The following is a 13,010-nucleotide window of genomic DNA, read 5'->3' on the forward strand; positions in this document are numbered from 1 at the left end:
TAAAAACTGAGTCTTCTGCATAGATTTGTAATGTGGTATAACTGAAATGGCATATGTGAAGCCATTAGAACAGTGCCTAGAATAGTCAACATTTACTACATATTCATGATAATTATTAATATTCACGTAAATGAAAGCCAGGTAAAGTAAAATGCCAATATATTGTGTGGTTCCTGCCCTCAAGATGTGTTCAATCTATTTGGGAAACAAAATATAAAGTGAATTATATACATACTGGTTGGAACGTAATTATGTGCTAAGTTACATGGCAGCAAATGTAAACATTACAGTAGATTATAGATGAAACAAGTATTGTGGGTAATATATGGAAGGCATTTGCCACTATAACAAAAACTTTAAGTAGTTGCAAATTGTATACAGAATTTTTTTTTAAATTGCATTAGGCTCATATTTAAACTCCCATTATATCTGCCATGACATGTTTTTTGATTCCTCACATTTCTTCATCACCGAAATCTAATCAGTCAAGACTAATTGCCCCCCATAGCCATTTAGTTGATCTTCATTAATGTAATATTGTAATGTAAATAGCTTACTCATAAATTCAGAATAAATGGCAAACCCGAGGCTTCCGTGGTGGTGACGCAGCGGGTTGAGCGCCGCACTGTGAAGCTGTCCACAGCCTCTGCAGCTCGGGTTTGATTCCCGGCCGGCCAGGGAGCAACCCACATGGCGCAGCAGACCTCTCCTGCCCCACCTACTGCTCCCCTCAGCAGTGTCTTCTGTCTGTCTGCCTGTTCTGCTCCCCATTCTGTCTCTGGTGAATTCTCTCACCCTCCTGCATCTCTGGCCTGTACCCCAGTTCTTGTATAAATAAAATAAATCTTTAAAAAATAATTTAAAAAAATAAAAGGAAAACCCTTCTCTTAGTCATAAAAGACCGAAAGGACCTGATCCTTGCCTGTTTCTCTGGCACTGTCTGCAAACGTGTGGATAGTGGCTAGTTGTTGGCACACTCAGCCCTGCTCACCTGTCTGCTATCATCTTCTGAGAACATGTCACATTGTTTTCTTCCTAGGACACTCACGTTTTCTATTCCTTTGTTGGAAGCCTCTCTCACCCTCCACTCCTTCCATTTGCCCATAATTTAATTCTTATCTAAGATAGCATGACTTTGCTCCATTTCTCTCTCAACCAGCCCCCTCCCCACATCTTATCCATTACTGTTAAGATCTTAGTCTCATGTTTCCTTCAGAGAACTTTATGAATTATAAAAATAATTTATTTGTTGGGCCTCCCCGGTGGCGCAGCGGTTGAGCGCTGGGTTGCGAAGCTGCCTGCGGCTCTGCGGCGCCGGTTCGATCCCCGGCTGCTCCCCGGCCACTGGAGGAGGGTCCCGCATGGCGCGCAGACCTCTCCTGCCGCCCGCTGCTCCCCTCAGCAGTGTACTTTGGTTCTTCTGCCTGCTCTGCTCCCTGCTCTGGCTCTGGTGAATTCTCTCACCCTCCCGTGCTTCTGACTGTACCCAGTGCATGTATAAACAAAAAACAAACAAACAAATAATAAATAAAAACATGCCTCTAAAAAAAAAAAAAAAAAAAAAATTTATTTGTTGTTGGAGAATTTATTTGTTAACTCTTTGCCACTCTTCTCCAGGGAAGTGTAAGTTTCCCAAAGGTGGTAAATATTACCAGTGGGCCTCCCCTGGTGGCGCAGCTGTTGAGCACTGGCCTGGAAAGCTGCCTGCAGCCTCTGCAGCACCAGTTCAATCCCCGGCCGCCGGCAAGGGTCTCACATGGTGCAACACATCTCTCCTGCCTGTCCCGCTGCTCCCCTCAGCAGTGTACTTCATCAGTCTGTCTGTTCTGTTCCCTGCTCTGGCTCTGGTTAATTCTCTCACCCTTCCGCTCTTCTGACTGTACCTAGTGTTTGTATAAATAAATAAACAAACAAACAAACAAATAAATAAATAAATCTAAAACATAATTACCAGTAATTCACAGTTATGATAAACATTTATTTTAAAAATAAACCATTCTCCGCAGTCTTCCCTCTCCCCTCTTTGTTTCCATGGATATACCTGAGAGCAGGAGTTACGCATAGTCCTTGATTATATCCTGCATTTGTCTTTCCTGACCCTGTTCTGCTGGTGCTCCCTCCTCCTGAGACAGGTTCTAATACTCATCATCTCCTTTGAAAATTTCATCCACTCTTTACTTCTTCCATAAATTTTTTTTTAAAGATTTATTTATTTATGCATGCAAGAATTGGGGTTAAGGCCAGAGAGACAGAGTGTGAAACAGAATAGGATATCTACTGAAATCCACTACTGAGAGGAACAGCAGGCAAGACAGGTGAGGTCTGCTGGGCCATGTGGGTTAGCTCCTTGGCCAGGGATCAAACCCCTGCTGCAGTGGCTGGTGATAGCTTGCTAGTGCTGTCTTTAAACCTTGTGCCACCGGGGAGGACCCATAAAAAAATTCTTGTAAGCAAATACAACTATCTCTCACTCTTTCTTGTCCCTGCAAAGTACTGTTTGTTTATCCCCTGTGGTACTTCAAGTTTTGCCTTATAGTACAGTTATTGTATTACTTGCTTCATCCCTATGAACTTTGCTTTCTGGCTTTTTGTATCAGAGTTCTGTGGTCTCGAGCAGTTCAAACCCTCCATGGTTAACTTGAGCTGAAACAAACAAAGATACATGGAGCAGCTCATGAACAGTAGAAGCACTGGGATTCAAGAAAGACAGAAATAGCATAGCTCCTAGAATCCATGAATTTAGAACAAATAAAGAGACTCATCAGAGTCCTACTGTCACAGAATGTATAAACTGTTTCCGATTGGTTAATTTTACTAAAGACTTAAATTCCTGCAAGAGAATTTGGTTGACCTAATTTGGGTTATTTTCTACCTGTATTATGTGAGTATCATAATAAGCATCTCAAATAAATTCCCCACCCAAATTATAGCCAAATGAAGGGAATTTGATCTCTTACAAATAATTGAAGTCATCTATTTATAGAAGAGGGAGAATGACTCTAGGCAGGCAAATGACACATTTCTAGTCTAGCAAGACTCAGTGAGTAAAAGAACTTTCCAGAACCCATAAAAAGACTTAGTCAAGTATACAGTATGTATAATGTATAAGCTTGCTTTCCTGATGAGTGAAGCCATAAAAAATACATATATATATTTAAAAGCAGGTGTTATTATTTGATTAAATCATCTCTGTTGGTTTTTAGACTGAAGTGTTTTTTTTTATTTTGATTGTATAACATTACTGTAACTTAATGATCACTCATGCATTTAAAATTTCATGTAATATGATCATGACTTACAAGTATGAAAGGAAACAGTATAATTTCTATGCATTATCATATACTAGGGATTTACAAGAATCAAACTCATTGATCTAAATTGAACTCTTTAGTTCTAATCAGCAAAACTCTTTTATCAGTTCATTCAACATTACTGTTTCTACACTACCATGCCGGTCATGAAATGCACATAACTCAGTGTAATCCAAGTGGATGGCAGAATAGCTTAAATCTAGTGCACACAGTTGATTTATGGGGACAAAACTTACCTATAGACTCAGCAGTTCTTGCAGCAAGTAAAACACATGTTCCACTTTTCACCCACCACCTGCAGTCTCTCATCTCCAACAATTCTTTTCTTCTATGTTTAAGGTGAAAGATAATTGGATCAGGGTTCTGAAGTTATCAGTGAGGGAAGCCGACCCATGTGGTGACTAGTGTTCTCCCTCTATGTGAGGACTAAATTCTGAAGAATTACCACCATACTTATGCATTTCAAACATGGAACTCTTTTCCCTCTGTCTCAGGAAAACTAGTTGAAAAATCAGTTACATAGAGGATTAGAAGATTATGCAAATCCACATTTCAAGCCAATGAGTAGTGGATATTCTTGAATTGTTTTGTTTCAGAGGTTTAGATCAAATAGATTTTAATACCTGATATATGTGTTTTTAAACCATTTTGCTAAATTTCCTGTTGCATGTTCATTAGATAAAAATAGCACATTTCGCAAAAGTATTATAATTTCCTAAATATATTAGATTTGCAAGCATAGCTTCAAAAGATAGAAGAGGGAAAAAATGAAGGAAAAAGAAAGAAAATCATAGATATGCATACATATGTGTATGCATATTTATATGGTTCCATATGTATATATAGTACTCGTGGACACAAACTGGTCCATTTGCAAACAGCCAGCTTATCAGCATCCCAGTTTAGCCAAATCCCAAGAAATATTTATTTCTTTGTTCAGGCATTGAAAAATAAAAGCTGGTTTCTTTTAAAAACTAATACGTATGTTGCATATATATTTATTTGATTTAAACCCCAAAGCACATTAGATTGGGATAGTTTAAGATTAAATTTTAGGGAAAAAAAAAATGAGTTAAAGGTAAGTTGGTAAAAATCATTCAGTAATTTTTTAAGGATTTCAGCCTTGAGCCTGATTCTCTACTAAACATTGCTATGATTGTTCAAAATCTGAATGTGATTTATAGGCTCAAATCCTTCCTTAAATAAATCAAAGAAATGCAAGTGAGACTTTCCTCCTCACTTTCTAGATATTGCGCTTTCTTATACTTTCAAGCTTTCTCTTCTCCATTGATGTATATAAATTTCTGTATCAGTGGCTCCTGTGTTCACAATCTCGTTAATCATTACATTTCCTTCAACTCTCTGGCTGGATATCTTATTTCCTGGGCGGACTTCCTCTACCCCCTTCTCTCCTCCCAAACTTAGGAACTATATAGCAGCCACACTAATTGTGCCCCTCACCTACCATCATGGCCTTGCTCCATCACATGATACCTGCGTATGTCCTCATCTTTTCCTCAGCTGCACTGCAAACCCTGGAAAGGCACCTGTAGTCGCCTTCATTGTTGCAACAGTATCTGTTGGGCCCTCCATTGATATGTATTGAATAATGACCTTCCTCAAGTTTCTTTCCCCAACTCTTCTCACCTCTGCCACTTCCATTCTCAAACGAAATGCAGTAGCATTCTTTGTTTTTGCATATATATATATATATATATATATATATATATACATACACACATATATATGTATCTCAAAATCATATTTTTCTGATGTATGCAGTGAGAGCCATTCCGACTTTCTTACACTATGAGGATGTGTCCTCGTCTCTGCCCCTGTCCATGGATTTAGCAAGTTGACTGCTGCAACAAGATGTTTCTGTTTTATATTCCCGAGTGCACAGCAACTATAGCATGTACAAGGTGACTTTATCGTAACTCAGCAGTCTTTTCAAAAATGTCTTTCCCCCCCTTTCTAGGTCCTTAGAACATTGTCATTAAGGGCTGAGAGGTGAAGATACATTAGATAAGAAAATAGCAGACAGGGACCCTGAAGCACTTTACGAAACCTCAGTCTGCAGGAAATCCTCATCTTGGCTCCAATCATCAGAAAACCTGTTCTTTTCCACAGGTAGGTCTGTTAACCTATATTTCTTTTAAGATTTTTTTGCAAAGTCCTTCATAGGAAAGATGTTTATCTTTCTCTTATCTCTGAACTGTGAAAATATAATTAACTATTAAAATGGGAAATATTATACTGAACTCCTAAATTGAATGATTTCATTTGACAGGAACTATAGTTGTTTCTATATTACTTCTTCTTTGAGAATTCTGCAGCTGACTTCTCATCACTGATTCAAAACAAGCTGCTTTAAGTGGTGTAGTTTGTCAAAAGTCACTTTATTACATCTGTTGGAGCCACTAGATGTCTATGAAAAATATTTTTCTTGTGCTGGAAAAGGGGGGGGGGTGAAAGCAGACATATTGTAGGGCAGAGTGAAATGAATATAAAAAAATCATTTATTGTTTCCCATCATCTCCAGGAGGGAGGTAGTATCAGTATGATAGAAGGCATTGAAGAAAAACATATTCAATCAAATTTGTTAAAAATGTTAAAACAGACTTGATTAAGAAAAATGGTCATAGCTGTATGGCCCTTGCATTGAGATTTTACAGTGATTTTACAGTGGAAGTTTTTTTCTGAGAGATTGTGCTCAATCCACTTACTTAAAGTGGAAATTTGTAGTGAAGGGACAGGGTAGGATGGGCCAGTGGATGGAACATCACCAAGAGGAAATGTTCTTAGTTACCAAACTAAGGGGCAAACCAAGCTAACGGGATAAGACAGTAACTGGGAGATGGGGTGGGAAGAGGAATCTGAGGAGATATCCAGGGTGAAGATAACAGTCAAGTGGATTTAACAGGTCTTGTTAAAACTACAACTTACAGTCAAGTACACATATGTACCTAGAAGAAAGTTCAGGAGACTGATTAAATTTTGGTCAAGCAAAGAATCTTTGTCAGAGGTTAAGCTTTGTGTTTGTTTTCTTGAGATTTGCAGATTTATAGGAAAGTCACTTCAGGTTAATGGGCCTGTAGACCATGATGCCAAATTCTGGTGCAATTACCAGGTTATAGATGATGTGTCATAGCATAAGTAGTAGAGCTCTCCTGTCTTAGCAGTGATGCTACAGATCTTGCTTAGCAGCTCATCTGTTACAGCAAAGTGGGGATTTGGAACTGAGGTCCCAAGGATATAGATTCAATGAATCAAGGAAGCAAGGGGAATATGCTTGCATATGCCAAAGGACAGGGCTGGCTTTGCTTTATGCAAGTAGGGTTTTCATTCAGTGCAGTTTTGATTGGCGGAAAGTTTCAAGGGGCTACTGGTGGAATTTCAATCTTGGGCATACCTGCTATAATAAGGATTAGAGGAAGAGAAACTCCAACCAGTCATGAGTTCAATGTCACAATCTGCAAGTAACTCCAAAGGGAGGAAAGGATACAGTTTAAAGATTTTACAGAATTGGTTATGGGAGAGCAAATCCAGTTTTTTTTTCTGAGAATATTTCACTGTTCAATTTCTTGGAATTTATGGGAAAACACTATGTTTATCATAGGATCTTTCACAGTATCAAGTCATAGTGCTTGAAATTGCAAGGCCATTTATCAACATTATCTTATTACTTGAATGTTCAATCTGCATAATTTATGTTTTATAATAGATGGTTCTCTGAATTGATATATGCATGCTATGTTTTCATGATAATATTTACATCCCAGCTTTTGAGAGGCCAAAGCATTCTCTCCCGTCTCTAGGAATACTTAGGAAAAAATAAATAAATCTGTAGCTTTCTCTCTCTTCTGCTGCTTTCAGGCTTGCTCATTCACAAATGTCCAGAAATACAGATCACAAAATATTAAACAAAGAGGTTTTTCACTGATTTTAGCATATGTCAAAGTGAGCTAATCATCTTTTAAGTTGCTGTATCCAATTTTTGCAATTCTCACAGCTTCCCATGCTTATGACACTTCTATCATTTATTTTTTTTCTCCCTCATCTCTTTTTTCTATCCTGAGTACATAATTGATCATGGACACTGTTTCTACTTATCTTATTCACCCTTTGCAAAATCCCACTGCCACATCTGATCGCTTCCATTTCTGTGCCTTCTTTACTCAGCTAAACATTCTATTCTTAATGGGTCTCCAATTGGATAACCCAAAACTTAAATTCAGCCCACAAGAAGGCAGAATTTCTGAAATAGCACTCCTGTTGTTCACACACATTTAAATGCATCAAATTACCTTAATTTATTTGATTTTCACCTTTAATTTACATGTCATTTTCACCTCTGCCACCCCATACCTTCAGTGCATGGTTTTGTGTTTAGAAGATACAAAACAATGTTTCAAGAACAAAATGATTACTTTTTAAAGACTATAGATTCCCAGGAGTTTATCCATACTCACTCTATTAATTAGTTAGAATTTGTAACAAAATGAAAAGACCTCAGAATTTTCAAGGAAATGAAGTAAGAAAGCAGAGGTAGAGTTTGGAGACAAAGTTGGGTAAATCCCCACTAGAAAGCAACCTCCACCTCTGAGTAAAACATTTCCGTCTGAAAGGAAAATACAAATCTGACATATGATAGAAAGCTGGAGGTGGCACAGACTACTTTGAGTTGATAAAAATAAGTAACAATACAGTATTTTTTTCTCTAATTCAAAGTGTAAGCTTTCTTAGTGGAGCTCTATCCTAAAGGGAAAAGAGCTGCCTACCTATACAGTTTTATCACTGGCCTGGGGCAATATAGTTTATTTCAGCCAATTAAGATAATAATTACTGAGGGAGATGCTACTGGGAGCACACTTCTTCAAGTGAGTCCCTAAAACTCCTGGTATGATTAAAACCCTTCAGTCTCATGTTTCCATATTACAGTGATGACTTCTACTTCAAAATAACTTATACATTAATACATTATGCAATAGAAGAGCACATTCTATTGATTCCCTTTATTTTCAAACCTTGTTCTTTTTAATGTTTTTGTGGGCCTTTTTTCCATAGTATTATATCCTGGGCTTTCACTTGTCCTACTCTTATTAGAAACTGTGTTACCAAATTATTTTGGTATAAAAGCCAGAACCATGCATGCCTTAATCTGATGAGACTCTTATGTTGCATTTTTTGAGATTGTTGAGATGTTTCCATAATGGATTTCCAGTGTAGGCTGCTTTATTGCTGACAGCAAAATAATCATTCCAAGCATCCTAACTTGACATATGAAAAATCTCAATGATAATACTGATTAACATATCTTTTGCATTTAAATTACTATGCTTTTTTTAAGAAGAGAAAATTGTACATTTGGTGGGTTGTTTGCATAGTCAAATAAACATACATCAGGATGTGCAATCTAGTAATTAGGTATATTTATCTGCTTGTGACACCACTAGAAAATATTCTGAATGAAGACTCCAGGGGCAAAATACTTGGACTTGGATTGTCATTTCAAAACACATCACCCCGAATAGTAAAATGAGTGCTTATGTCTAAACATAGGAAGCATTTGCTCAAATGCTTGGTTATTTAAGCTACAGTAATGTATTTGAAATAAATATTTTGTTAATAGTATATGGTGTGCATATGGAGGCACTTGCCTTATATGTCATTATCTTATAACCTGTGCTTTATTTGGAAGTAGTAATTACAGAACTAGGCATTCCTATTATCCTGTGAACTTAGGTATTTAAAATCTCTTTGGCATATAAACTTGCCTAATGTCCAACAGAAGGAATGTTGAAAACAAGATATTTCAATGTGACATGGTGTTCTAGATGGAAATTCAGGTACTTTTCAACACATGCTTCATTCAGGATTAAAAAAAAAAATGTAGGGGAATTATTTATTGCTTTTAGTGGAGTTTCCTAATTTATCACAAATGCTTCTTCCTAAAAAATGTCTGGATGTTACTATAAATATTTACCAGTTTGGTGAATGCAGATCCATTTTATCATGTCTTTCAGTTTGATAGAGATTTTTGAACTAAGCAGTATGTGCCCATTGGGGCAATACCAACCTCATTACTCTGATCTAATGCTTTTGGCCATGTGTTCTAGATAATCCATGGAAACATTTTTTTTTTTTTCAGGCACACGATTTTCTGATCCCCTCTCTGTTTAACAATTTATTTCTCTTGATACTTCCTAATATTAAATATAATAACATAAATGACTATACAGCATTCAAGGAAGTATCTGATTCAGTTGATTCCATATTACTGAAGTGACAGAAAAGGAAAATTAACTTGTTCTTTTTTAGCAGCAGTCCTTAAATAATGTTTCCTTCAACATTACTTCGATATAACATTGGTGGGGAAAAAAAAAAAAAAATTGTCACTGACCTTGAGCAAAATAAAGATCTGCTTCCTTATATGTAGTTTGCTTAAATTTGAAGTTTCTGAGAACCTATCCACCACAGTTAAATGAGGATTTACTTTGTTTCTAAAGAAGGTAGATCTGAAGAAGAATGGCTGATTCCTCTAAGTGTGGAATGATTCCTCTAAGTGTGGAATGATGTTGACTGAAATAAAAGTCTGTGGGGTAGGTAGACCATTTGTTAGATAATCAAAGTGAATATTCGAACCCAAGAAGCATTCCAAAAGATTTCACTCTGTCAGAACTGTTCCAAACAACCACACGTTGAGTCTCGGTTATAAAGATAGAAACAGTGAGTCGTTGATGCCAAAAATGCAATTATTCTTGATAGGGGGACTTCTGCTTTTTCATATATAGGTTTAAATTTATTTATTTTCTAAGTTATCCTGACCTAAAAAATAGTCAGTGTTCTCTGTACCTGCAGAGAGGATTTCTAAACAGTGCACTGTGGAGAAGCAAAGGCTGGGTGACCAGTGTTTAAATCTTCTTTATTTGGCACTTTGGTCATTAATGGGGGAGGAAGGGTGAAGTTTCCTTTATCCACAGGCATCAGACTCCTGCATGGCTGCTTCGTAGAACAAAACCTGATCTGTCTTTAAGCCTGTGTTTGAGGCTTCAGTCTCAGCCTGCTGGACCAGGAAAGGAAGCAGGATATCCTAGAATGTCCACCATATGTTCTCCTCGTGTGTCAAGATGTCTGGTGAGGGGAGTAGATGCTTTAGGATAAAGGAGGGATTTCAATAAAAGAGGATGAAGGAGGACCTCCCCTGGTGGTGCAGGTGGCTGATTGTTGTGCTGTGAAGCTGTCTGCAGCCTCTGCAGTGCCAGCTCGATCCCGGCCAGCCGAGAGGGTCCCACATGGTGCAGCAGACCTCTCCTGTTGTGCCCGCTGCTCCCCTCAGCAGTGAATTTCATCAGTCTGCCTGTTCTGTTCCTCGCTCTGTCTCTGGTGAATCCTCTCACCCTCCCTTGCATTTGGCCTGTACCCCAGTTCTTATAAATAAATAAATAAATCTAAAAAATATATATATTTAAAAAAAGAGGATAAAGAGAAACAATGAGAAAAGAAAGAATAAGAAAAACATTGAAATTGTATCATGTACAATACTCTTTTCTCTTCATGTCTTCATGAAACAGAAAAATCTCACCAAAAATTATTCAATAATGCTACTGTAGATGTGATATTATATAATAGGAAATATGTATTTGACCTTTATTTCCTTCCTGGCACACTGTTTCTAAAACTCATGTAGTTTCTTGTTTGTTTGCTTTTTGCTTTATTTTAAAAAAAATATATATTCATTGAGGTAATGCTGATTTATGTTTTAGGTATATAGGTTCGCACCTCTACAAATGTATATTACCATATCACACCCAACACTAAAACACCAATAATCCTCCTCCTTAGTCCATGGACTCCCCTTCCTTTTTCCCTCCCCCCTGGTAGTTTCTTAAGCTAAAAGTATAATATATTTATCTTTTGTTATTCATGATAAGCCACTTTCAACTCTACTGAGTTTATGTTAAAGAGATGACTATTCCAGCAGGGATTTGGTTTCTAAAGGAACCAGTCTAATTATTAGAAGGTTGGGACTTTAAACCCCACCTGCCTGCCTCCATAAGGAGAGAGCTAGGAACTTGGGACAGAGCTTTTCACCAATGGCCAATGACTTAATCAACCTTGCTTGTGTAATGGAACTTCAATAAAAGCCTGGAAAGTAAGTTTGCAGAGCTTCCTGCTTGGTGATTACATAGAGGTGCTGGGAGGTAACACCCCTGTAGAGGGAATGAAATTCTCTCACACACACACACATGCACACACACACATGCACGCACGCACGCACTACCTCTTCATATCTCTGGTCATCTGAATGCAGTTTATAGTAAACAGATAAATACAAGTATTTCCCTGAGTTCTGTGAACAGTTAGCAAATTAGTGAACCACAGAGGGGTTTATAGGTCACTATGAACTTTGGGAGTCCTAGACTTACAATTGGTATCATCTGAAGTTGGGAACATTCTTGCAAGACTGAGCCCTTAACTTGTGAAGTCTGAGCTAACTCAAATAGTGTCAAATTGTTCTAAGTGTAGAAACACTTACACATTTGGTATCAGAAGAGTTTTGAGAAGAGGAAACACAAGTTCCTCTTTTAGAGGAGAATTTGGAATCTGTGTAATTTGTTTGCTTTATAAATATATGCAAATCTGGTGGCAGGAACTGGTTAATAGCAGGGTAATATTTTTATTTTATTAATCTATATTTCAGGGAGATTGCTCACTGATATAGCTGTGGTTCTCAATCTAGTTGAGGGGTCAAATGGTATAAATCTGAATTATGTAGGAAACACTTTCAAAATATATATTAAAGGATGCTTCAATAAGATTCCATTCTAGTAGAGAGGCAGGCCTGTATGTTTTCAAACTACTTTCCTAGTGATTTTGATACACATTTGTTATTGGCAGAGAGAGAGAGGAGAAAGCACATGTGCCAGTGGCAGGAGAGACAGATCAAGCACAAATTATCATAATAAGAATAAAGAAAATACTAATGTGAATTGTTTTATTTAGATGAACATGCAATTTTCTATTGGACTTTGAAGAAACAATAGATATTTTAAGTATGTTGAAATATTTTCAATATAATACAATATTTTATATCTTTAATAGTTATTTTAAAAATACATTTACTGTTTTATATGACTTCTTATGTCACTACCACTCATAAAAGTTAAGTACATGGTATTAAGTATAATTCAGTGGACATGGCTATAGTGGTAGGGGGCAGAGGTGATGCCTAATGTTGCCTAAAGATTATTATGTATCAGGTGAGTAGGTATAATATTGTTCTATGGCTTGAGAAACATCAGCTTAAAATTATGTGATAGTTGTTTAAAATGAGGATTCTTAGGGTCTCCCCTGGTGGCGCAGCTGTTGAGCGCTGGACTGCGAAGCTGCCCGCAGCCTCTGCAGCACCAGTTCGATCCCCGGCCGCCGGCGAGGGTCCCACATGGCACGCAGACCTCTCCTGCCGCCCGCTGCTCCCCTCAGCAGTGTATTTCATCAGTCAGTCTGCCTGTTCTGTTCCCTGCTCTGGCTCTGGTGAATTCTCTCACCCTCCCGTGCTTCTGATTATACCCAGTGCTTGTTTAAATATATAAATAAATCTTAAAAAAAAAAAAAAGAGAATTCTTGGTTCCATAGCGTTTTTCCTATGGAATTAGACCCTGCTATTATAGAGTAGAAGAGTTCAAATTTCTACAA

General features: G+C 37.5%; 1 protein-coding gene across 1 annotated transcript in view; it reads left to right on the forward strand.

Annotated features, from left to right (window-relative positions):
• Nucleotides 1-13,010, forward strand: part of TENM2 (teneurin transmembrane protein 2) — a 3,493,894-nt gene that overhangs the window by 835,917 nt on the left and 2,644,967 nt on the right. Inside the window, exon 9 of the mRNA XM_054691588.1 lies at nucleotides 5,290-5,441. The gene's annotated coding sequence lies outside the window, so the exon portion shown is untranslated. The remainder of the gene's footprint in view (nucleotides 1-5,289; nucleotides 5,442-13,010) is intronic.

This window comes from Talpa occidentalis, unplaced genomic scaffold, assembly GCF_014898055.3.
Source record: "Talpa occidentalis isolate TD23 unplaced genomic scaffold, MPIMG_talOcc4v2.1 talOcc4.9, whole genome shotgun sequence".
Classification (NCBI taxonomy): Eukaryota; Metazoa; Chordata; class Mammalia; order Eulipotyphla; family Talpidae; genus Talpa; species Talpa occidentalis.